Genomic DNA, 9,515 nt, shown 5'->3' with positions numbered 1-9,515 from the left:
CAACTTTTTTGACCATAACGTAAAGAAATGTTTTGTTTCCAAAGGGAGCTTGAAAGTCTAACGTATGAAAAATTAATTGTGATTTGATTGAATATCGTAACGAAAGGATTTCTATTTCAAAGTTCAACTTATAAAAAGTGTAACGTTGTATAACTGAAAAATCCATTACTGTTTATGAAAACGTTTTGAAACGTTTACAGAGTAAAATTTCAATAATGTAACGTATAACATTTAAAAAAAGTAATTCTGTAAATCAAAACGTTTCATAACTTTTCTCTGAATACTAAATTGATTAGTCTAACGTTAGATATATGTCTGATGAAAATGTTGTTCATAAAACGTTAGACTATGAGGGCTGAGTTTTAATTTCAAAAGCGTAATAATAATTCTGTCAATCAAAACATTTCAAACCGTCTCTAATATATCAATGTAAGAGATTCGACTGATGATTAAAAGTTTAAAGAAAATGAGCTTATGCCAAAAACTCTAATTTTCATTTAATATATATCTTTGCAACCCGATGTTGTAGACCATTAATATTGAAATATACAAGGTTTAAACCATTTGGTTAGAAAGATATATGGATTAGTATATTTGAAAAAAAAAACTTAGTTCCTTTCTAAAGTCTAAACGAGTTTTTTTGTAACATGCTATTAGTGAAAATTCAAATCTTATAAATGTTTCTTGGACATTAAAGGTTTTGATTTGCCATTGTTTAATGGAACCCACTAAAACTAAGGAAAAGGAATACAACATTAAGAAATTTTACATATGAATTTTCTGTTATAAAGCAAATGATTTACTAATTGCAAAAAAAATCAACTTATTAAGTGAAAAGGGTCATGTGAACAAACACAATTGCTGTGTTTCATGTTTATTTGACTACTTTAAATCATAACTTCAGTTGGCATGGTTCATGTTTTAGGTTGAAAAATCAATATTGATCACCCCTACTGGACAATGGACATGCCACTCCATAAATGGAAGGTCACTTGAAATTTCGTCTCTAGTCCCTTTTAGACACACTTTGAGTTGAAAGTCTAAGGCTAAAAACTTTCATTTACAAATTGTAAAAATCGTTAAAAATAATAATATTATAACATCTTTATATTGCATAATGAATATTCTTCAGCACATTCTCTAAAAAGGTTAACAATACAACAGCAACATACAGGGTGAGTAAAAATATGTAATTATCACGGAAAAAATCTTTCAATGCTTTCATTTAGAAACAATATTATTTTAATAAAGTGTAACGTTAGTAACATTAAGGCTTGATTATTTTAATACAACGCAACGTATAGAACATTTTTTTTTCAATTCTTTCTTAGAAACGAAACGAATAAACAGTTTTGATTTTCAGTTGTAAAAAAGTGTAACAAAAAAGTTTTCACAATAACGTTTCGATAAATCGAAAACAATGCAAAATGTCACGAAAATAATTTTGCCAAAAAAAAAATTTTTAGCTGCAACAATCAATTGCACAAAAAAAATTGCTTTCCCTTAATTATTTTTGCATTTTGTATTCCCAAAATTTGTTGAATTTGTTATTTTGCGAAAAAGATTTGAGCAAAATTTAGCTTTTTGCAAGCGAACAAAATGCAAAATTTTCATGAAAATTTTGTTTCCTGCGAAAATGCGAAATTTCGCGATTTTCCCTTAAGGCTGGCAACCCTAGTTATGAGTTAGTTATAGTTAGTTATTAATTAATTTTAGGTGCAACTTTAATTTACACACTTAATTCAGACATAATGAATTTTTTTATTCGCTGGGATTTTGTTTTATATCTTTTTAGAAACATCTAACAATATACTAGTTAAAAACGGAATAGGTTCAAGCATTTCAACAATTTTTGACGTTAAAATAGGTTCTCACAGAACTAGAGTTGGTGTGTAAAAAGCGTATATTCCTAGTTAAACAAACTTCTGAAAGTGACTGTTAACATAATTTTATGTAACCTCAATATATTTAAAGGAAAACAAGCCCAAGTCACAATTTAACCTTTATCCAACTTTTATTCAAATGAAAAAGAAAGAGCTGAAATGTTATCATAAAATCTTTAACGTTGGCAACTTTATAATTGGATTCATTTGAATAACGTCTACAGTACCTTTAATTAAGCAATTACGTTTTCTTTAAATAGTTTTTATATTTGAAGAGGTCTCGGAATAAAATACATTTTTAAATTAAAGTATACCATGATCTTAAAAAATAATAATGCGACACAATTTTGAATTTTAAATTAAATAAGTAAACGTTTTAAATGTGTTGCACTTCTGTCCTAATTAATTAATTAATTAATTGATTAGTTAATTGATTATTTGATTTATTAGTTAGTTAATTAGTTAATGTATTAGGTAATTAAGTAGGTAATTGATTAGTTAATTAATTAATTATTTAATTAGTTAATTGATTAGGTAATTGATTAGTTAATTGATTATTTAATTGATTAGGTAACTGATTATTTAATTGATTAGGTAATTGATTAGTTAATTGATTATTTAATTGATAAGTTAATTAATTAGTTAGTTAATTAGTCAATGTTAACCTCAAAACTTTGCTCAATCAATGAGACTGCAATTTTTAATTTTTAATATTTACATAAAATGTTTTCAATTGTAATTGTTTGAATTTGTTAAATTCTGTTTGAAATTTCGTAATTTTTATTAAAAAATCCATATATAGACTGATTAAAACTTGACAATGATTATTATACCCTGATCGTTTCGATCTCTGCAGAATAGAATAAAAATAATGAATTCAAAGATCCCGTATTCTCCTCCGTACCATGTAACCTTTGGACTGAGGATAACGCTGAACCAAAAAACTTATCTCAATCAGATACAAAAATAAGACTGCAATTTCTATTTTTTAATATGTTTATAAAATGTTTTTATTCGTAATTATTTAAAATTGTTTGATACTAATAGAAACTTTGTAATTTGTATTAAATAATACTTAAAGACTGATATAAACTTTTTTACCCTGATCGTTTTGATCTCTTCAGATCACTGCAGAATAGAGTAAAAATCATTTTATTCATTTAACCTTTTAACTGAGGAAAACGTAGATTTGAGATATTTCAAACTATAAATTAACCTTAGTTTAAAATATCAAAAGTTTAAATCGTCGAAGCTTACAAATTAAAATTATAGGGATTAGAAATCTGAGTTTAAGGCAAAGACTCAATTCATTTAAAAAGTTTTACCTTAATCGATGAGACTGCAATAATCAAGTTACCAAATTTTTGATAGAAAAGTATTCAGTATATGTTACTTATTTGTTGTTAGTTTTATCAAATGTTTAAAATTGTGTAATATATTCGTTTAAAAATACATAAGAACTGATAATCATATTTTTTAATCATTTTTTTTGGAGAGAGAGAAATGATTAATTGGTGTTAAAAAATGAATATTGAATCTGAAATTATTTACATGGATATCAAATGTAATTTTCTAGGTATCATAACAAATATCAAATTCAGTATGTTTTAATAAACTCAAATTTAAAACCTAGTTTTGCTGGCACATAAGGATCCAAGATTTTTGGGTTAAACAATTTACCTTACTATTTTTATAGACGAAATATAAAGACGACTTTATAGCGATACTAAATTGTACTTGATGTTGTTACAAAGCAAATAGTTTTACTATAGAGTGACACTTATTAAATCACTAGCTAAGTCGATTAAACCCTCATGGACTTAGATGAATTTTTTTTGGTTTCATTTTAATTTAAGTTGATTAAAAGCCTAATAAACTAATAAATTTTTATTTGGTTTTAATTTAAGTCGATTAAAGGCCTAATGAACTAATGAATTTTCATTTAGTTTTATTTAAGTCGATTAAAGGTTTGGTAAGCTAATGCATTTTTATTTGGTTTAATTTTAAGTCAATTAAAGGCTTGGTAAACTAATGCATTTTTATTTGGTTTTATTTTCAGTCCTAATAATTTGTTTGATGAGAGTTAATCCTGGTTGAATACATCATTAATGAACTACAAATAATTCTAAGAGCAAGAGTAGTCATCATCTGGAAAGGGTATAAAGAGAAAATATGAATAGACGAAATTACACTCCAAAAATTTTATTATGCTCTGTCCTCCTTCTATATATATATATATATACTTTGTCTGTCTGTTTGATTGTATCCAATAAACGTCAAAACGGCTGAACTGATTGAGCCTAAATTTGTTGTGGGACCTAATATGACACCAGAATTACAAAAAGTTTTCTGCAAATAAATTTGGATTTGCGTAAAATTTTGAAAATCCATAAAAACAAAATTTAAAATCCGCAAAAATTTATTTTCATTTGTATTTCATTGAACAGAAGAGAAAATTAAATAGAAGATGGGCGAGAAATCCAGTGTGGCCAATTTTAATTTTGAGGATCAATGCTTGATCCACTCTTTTTCTTAATCTCCAGATTAAATATTGCTTGTTCTCCTCTTATTATTAATCCCCAGAGTTGCGAACTTTTTATTTCTGGATATCGGGATTAATTCTTGATCCACTCTTTTTCTTTATCTCGAGATTAAATAATGCTTGTTCTCCTCTTGTTATTAATCTCCAGATTAATTAACTGATCGGGATTAAGGATATCCCAATCAAAAGTTTTCAGCTCTGATTAGTTAACAATCGGGATTAAGGATATCCCATTCTAAAGTTTTCAGCTCTGGTTTTACTAAATTCGTGAGATTACTTTACTACGCATTCGATATCCAAGAAAGAAGTTTAAAATTTAACCAATCAAAGTGTCTTTAACTTTTGAAAAACCGGTTTTTATTTCTGGTTTTGATGGTGTCATATCAATTGAACTAAACATCGATTTAACGAAAGTAAATTTGGATTAATGTTTATTAAAAGACTAACGTTCAAAATGGCGTCAAACCTTAAAGAAATCAAACGTATGGACCCGCTACGTATAGCAACATGGCGTATTTTCCGGAAGAACATTTTTTATATTTTTGAAAAATTATATTATCAGTGTAAAGTAAATATAATTTTCATAAAATCCTTTTATTTAAATGGTAAAACGAAATTTTATGAAATCATATTAGCATTACTGGAGAACTTTTTTTTTATACTTTTAAGAATTTTTTCCAAACCTAAAATGTACGTATTAAACTATTTTGCTCCTTTAATGTCTAGGTTATGTTAAAAAAAATAGAAATTATGATTATGATAATGATATTTTACAAAAATGTCTAATTTTTCAAAAATATAAAAAATGTTCTCCCGGAAAATACGCCATGTTGCTATACGTAGCGGGTCCATACGTTGGATTTCTATAAGGTTTGACGACAATAGTCCTAAAATGGGATAAAATATGTTGTTTAATAAGTTCATATTAACATGATTAGGTTTATATTTGTTTAAATGCTCTAAAAGTCCGCTTGTGAACAGCTGACTTTAATTCAATCGGATATTAGTCCAATCGATTGTATCTGTAATTGTTATCAAACGTAATTTTTATACAGTAGGGATATCCAAAAAAAGAAGATTAAGAAGAAAATCAAATTGTGAACATTGGATACTCAGAGTAAGCGACCAGGATTAAGGATATCTTATTTTAAAGTTTTCAGCTCAGAGCTGGGAACTTTTGAATGGTGGATATCTGGATCAATGCTTAATCCACTCTTTTTCTAAATCTCCAGATTAAATATTGCTTGTTCTTCTCTTGTAATTAATCTCCAGATTAATTAACAGATCGGGATTAAGGATATCCCATTCTAAAGTTTTCAGCTCTGATTGTTTAAACAGTTGTTGTGTAAACTAAATATTTATATGTTAGACAACAAAAGTGAGAAGCAATTTGAAATAAATCTTTTAAAGGTGAAACATTTTATGATACAAAAGAAGTATAATTTTTTCCATTTTTTTCTGAAACACGCTTAAAAGCATCCTTGCTAAACTCGAGATTTTCTAAAATTTGGTGTTGATAATGATTTATCATCATTAAGTTAACTATTTAACTAAATAATTGTAAATGTACACAATTTTGTCTTAGCTAAAACCTTCATATCATTCTAGATCGGAAAGAAAAAAGTATTTGGATTTTAGACTTTAGAAAGCAAGAATATATTAATTTTCATTTTCATGGCTTCAGCATGCATGCATACCGACCCATATAAAAAAGATTTAAAAAATAGTAAAGTGAAAAGATAAAAGTTATCAAAACACGCTTATCGTAAAGCCTTTTTGGAGAAAACCAAAAGGTTTCTTTGTTTATGTAATTTGTTTTAAGAGAAAGAGAGTAAGATCATTAAGTCATTAATTTTTTATATATACTATAAAAATAGGTTATATATACTTACTACAAAAATAGGTTTGTTAACACAAATTCGAAATATAAGGAAGACGATTTTACCGACTCAAATGCTGGCACCTATTCTCAAGACGTGTGTATCCATTTCCGCCATGAAGGGCCCACATGTCACCCTCGCCCCTCTACACATCCCATTCCCAGCCCTCAGTCAGGTTAGAAGAGTTGAGCTAGTAACAGCTCCGACACAGGGAGCCTCTTGACTCCTTCATGATGATGAAACAGATTTTCAGCTAACAGCAGGCGTGGGTTCCCAGTTCATCATGCATTCCAGAGACAACATAATCGCTCATAGCCAGCATGACAAGCCGCGATCTCTACCTACTGATTTTGATAAGCCCTATTGTCCCAGTTCCTGTTGATCTGCTCCACCAACATGAACCTCTAAAACACTCCCATGAAGTGCCATCAAATATTCATCATTAATTCCTTTGTTAATTTCTAAATCAACCAATTTTAACTCCGTCTTATATGCAAATATTTCAAAACTTTCGTTTTTAAATAAATGTTAGAAATATCCATGTTTAGATCTCTTTATTTTACTATAGTTACTTTTAAAGTCAACAAGGTTATATATACTTAATATAAAAATAGGTTTTATATACTACTATAAAATAGATTATATATACTTACTAAAAAAATAGGTTATATATACTTACTATAAAAATAGGTAATATATACTTACTATAAAAATAGGTTTTATATACTTACTCTAAAAATAGGTTTTATATACTTACTATAAAAATAGGTTTTATATACTTACTATAAAAATTGGTTATATATACTTACTATAAAAATAGGTTTTACATGCTTACTATAAAAATGGGTTTAATATACTTACTATAAAAATAGGTTATATAGACTTACTATAAAATTAGGTTATATATACTTACTATAAAAATATGTTATATATACTTACTATAAAAATAGTTTTTATAAACTTACTATAAAAATAGGTTATATATACTTACTATAAAAATAGGTTATATATACTTACTATAAAAATAGGTTTTATATACTTACTATAAAAATAGGTTTTATATACTTAATATAAAAGTAGGTTTTATATACCTACTATAAAAATAGGTTATATATACTTACTATAAAAATAGGTTTTATATACTTACTATAAAAATAGGTTTTATATACTAACTATAAAAATAGATTATATATACTTACTATAAAAATAGGTTATTTCATTGATTTTTTTATGTGAAAGATGGATCCCATATCAGGCTTTGACATCCGTCTTGTGTCTACAGTACCGCCCAGAGAGAGTACACTGCAGTACAAAACATGCGTACACCTCTGAAATAACTTTCTTTGCATTACAACCTTGATCAGAATAAACCAATTTTCTAGCAAGAAACCCGACATCAGTATTCCACATTTTTATTGAGATGAAGGTTTAAAGATATACCGTTCATGCATCAGGCATTTCTCCCTTTTTTAAAGGGAAAGTCAATTTAAGATTACAACGACAACCCTTTTAAATGCTAATGCATANCAAAGATGACTAATGCCAACATTGATTATTTTTCTCTGTCCTCACTTGTCTTGTAAGAAATTTGTCTATGAATATATCTAAGCAATTCCATCTTATTAGAGTATTAGGGTAACCTTTATACTTGCAATCATCCAATCTATAAGATTGATTCAGACAATCAGGCCCGTAACCAGGGGGGGGGGTGCAAGGAGACAGCTGCACCCCTCTTTCTCCTAAAAAGGGGGTGCAATAACGAATTTTCACCCCACACCCCTTTTTTAGATAAGTTGTTTTGTATAATCTTCTCTTGAAAAATTGAGATGTTGGCAATCAAAGTTTTCTAAAATCCAAAAATTAGTTATTAACAGAATAATAATAAATAAACTGAGACAAATTTATCTTTGTACAAAGTCAAATCCTTCCTGGCCTCTTGAGCTTATTTCACTAAGGTTTTAGCATACAATTTCTGTAGAATAAAGAATTTAGAATTAATCTTAATTTAATCTCAGACTTTAATCATAAAAATAGATTATATCAAAGGGAGTGACCGGCTAGACTTTGAAGTTGAGCTAAGAGTGCAGTATTGTACAAAAAAATCTGGAGATTGTAGCGACCAGATATCATCCTTGTACATAAATATGAAATGCGGAAAAAAGAAACCATAAATCTGCAATCAAGTAGCTACTACTTATTAACCATGCATAGACGTGCTCCATATTTATACAAATATATATATATATCCCAACCTATTCTAAGCTGTGCTATAGAGATGCTGAAAGATAGAGATTTTTCGCTCATACTCAGCAATACTAGTATAAAATGATACCAACATGTTTCTCTATAATACTGGAGCTCAACAACCATGTCTCTAGCCAGTCACTCCCATTACTACGCACTGGCCACGCCGCAACATTCTCCAGAGAATCTTGATTTATTGATAGAAAATTATAAGAGTCTGGGGGACTTCTCGGGTTTATATATCAAAAGGATTAATTTCAGAGAGTTAAATATTTAACTTATAGCTTAAAGTAAAGGTTTAATGTAAGTCACGAGGGGAATTTAAGCTTAAACTTAACTTTTCATTTTTTTAGTTTTTGACTCGGGAGTGTTAAAGTTAAGATTGTTGTGAATTCGATTGTAGACTTTAAAGTCTATGTTCCGTGACTTTAATGTTATGTATCTCTCTTATAAACTTTCAGACAACTTCTCTCTTTCAGGTTTCCGAGGTTTAAAGAGAAAAGATAGATAGATATATAGATAGATAGATGGGTGGAAATATAGATAGATAGATAGATACACAGAAATATCGAAATAGAGAGAGAGATGAGAGAGAGAGAAAAGAGAGAGAAGAGAGAGAGAAGAAGGAGACACAGGTTGTTTCAGTTTCAAGAGTAGTTTACTCACAGTATAATCTATCCTAGTGGACTACAGGTTGTCACTTTACACTTTACACTTTACAGGGTGTTCCATGACACTCTACAGGGTGTTTCAGGACCTTTAACAGGGTGTTTCAGGACACATTGAAGTGTGTTCCTCGATACTATACAGGATGTTTCAGGACACTTCACACGGTGTTTCAGGACACTTTATAGAGTGATTCAGAACACTTTACAGGGTTTTTCAGGACACTATACAGGGTGATTCAGATCACTTTACAGGGTGTTTCAGAACACTTTGCAGGGTGTTTCAGAATAATTTAGAGGG

Source organism: Eurytemora carolleeae, unplaced genomic scaffold (assembly GCF_000591075.1).
Source record: "Eurytemora carolleeae unplaced genomic scaffold, Eaff_2.0 scaffold737, whole genome shotgun sequence".
Classification (NCBI taxonomy): Eukaryota; Metazoa; Arthropoda; class Copepoda; order Calanoida; family Temoridae; genus Eurytemora; species Eurytemora carolleeae.
This window is presented reverse-complemented; position numbering follows the sequence as displayed.